This window comes from Otolemur garnettii, unplaced genomic scaffold (assembly GCF_000181295.1).
Source record: "Otolemur garnettii isolate 467f Iridium unplaced genomic scaffold, OtoGar3 scaffold00014, whole genome shotgun sequence".
NCBI lineage: Eukaryota > Metazoa > Chordata > Mammalia > Primates > Galagidae > Otolemur > Otolemur garnettii.
Window position 1 is genome coordinate 15,755,631 of NW_003852409.1, and position 2,026 is coordinate 15,757,656.

Sequence of the window (2,026 nt, forward strand, 5' to 3'; positions counted from 1 at the left end):
CAAAAAATAGCTGAGTGTTGTGGCAGACACCTGTAGTCCCAGCTACTCGGGAGGCTGAGGCAAGAAAATCTCTTAAGCACAAGAGTTGGAGGTTGCTGTGAACTGTGACACTACAGCACTCTACCTACTGAGGGCGATAGACTGAGACGCTGTCTCAAAAAAAAAAAAAAAAGAAAGAAAAATGAAATCTTAGCTGAGCTGAGTGTTTCCTTAATAGTTATTTGTTTAGTAATTAAGCAATGACAAACTTCAAAGCCTTAAGAAAAACATTTGGGAGTTCAACATTTGGGAGTTCACCTTCGTAGGTTCTAATAGCCAATACCCACTGAGTCTGACAGACTCTCCAATCTGTTGATTTATGAACCTTTCTTCAAGTCCCTCCCTACTATTTGAAGAGGTGGCACGAAAATATTTCCTATGTGCTCACTGACTTCTCAGCTACTGAGAATCACAGCCATTTTCATCATCCTCTGTCTGACTGTGATGTAACCATCTCTACATGAAGCACCAAGCATGCCCAGGGCCTCTTATGTGGGACTCCTATGTGTGCACTGAAGGGGCTACCCCATCACTTTCTTAGAGCATTAGTTGCAAGCGTGTGCCAACTTCTGGAGCTCTTTCCAGAAGACAGGAGGACTCTTTTCTCTTTTGTGGTACTATGTTACCTATGTTCCAAGTCTCTCAGTTTTAAATAAAACACCTCTTTCTGTTTTTACTCACAGAAAATCTTCCTTTAGGATTTAGACGTGAATCTATGGAAGCTAGGCCAGACAACAGTCTCATAATTAGTAGTGTTTTATGGATCATCATTGCCCTGAAGCACTGAAATTATGTCCTTAAAACTGGTACCCCCCATTCCGCCCCTGAGGATGAATTCTAGAAGTCTTCCTGGGCCCCACTTAGTAGATTTCTTGGATTCTAATGACTGAAATAGTTTTGGAGCAGGTGTGGGGAAAGTAGATCTCTTGGAAATGGAGATTATCTTACCTCTTCAGTTTATTTGAATCCTAAGGTTAGCCCTGAACCTTGCTTAATTTTGATGAGACTCAATTCTCACTGAGATGGAAAATTCTAATCACTAATCTTACTTATCAGAGAATTAGAAAAAGGGCACCATTTAAGTTAGAGGAAGACCTCTGCGTGGGCAATAAAGTGAATTGTACTCTATGGTGGTGAAGAAGATAATCTAGAGCTAGACTAGCTAGGTTAGAACCTTAATCTCCAGCACTTAACTGAAAGTATGAGTTGGAACAAGTTACTTCTCTGTACTTCAGCTTCCTTACCTATAGAGTGGGGGATAATAACAGTAATTAACAGCTTTTTTGAGAGGTTTAAATGAGTCAATATGTATACTTAGAATGGTGTTTGGTATGTGGTAAGTACTCAGTAAGTACTTAATAATTATTTTTGTATTATTGTTATGGGTTTACAAAGCAGAAAAATTCCCTGAGAGCTCAATTTGAGAGGAATCATTTATTTAGTGTATATTGTAGAATGGTGCTAGTCCACAGAATGCAAGATAGGAATAGAATAATAGAATAAATGTCTACAAACTTTTATGAAACATTGACAGGAAAATATTTCTGTTGAATCTAATACTAAAGAATTTTTTTGCATTTTTTTTTTTTTTTTTGGAGATGGAGTCTCACTTTGTAGCCCTCAATTGAGTGCCATGTCATCATAGCTCACAGCAACCTCAAACACTTGGGCTCAAGTAATCCTCTTGCTTCAACCTCCCATGTAACTGGGACTACAGATGCTGCCACAGCACCTAGCTATTTTTTAGGGATGGGTCTCCTCTTGCTCAGGCTGGTCTTGAACTCTTGAGCTCAAGCCATTCATCTGCCTTGGCCTCTCAGGGTGCTAAGGTTATAGATGTGAACTCCCACTCCTGGCCCAATACCAAAGAATTTGGATTAATATTCTGTATTTGTTTTTATTTCAATCATTAGTTACTTATAGTCTTACTCAATATCCTGGCATGTTTGTTTCATCCACTCTCTACCACTCCACTCAGTTTTTTTTT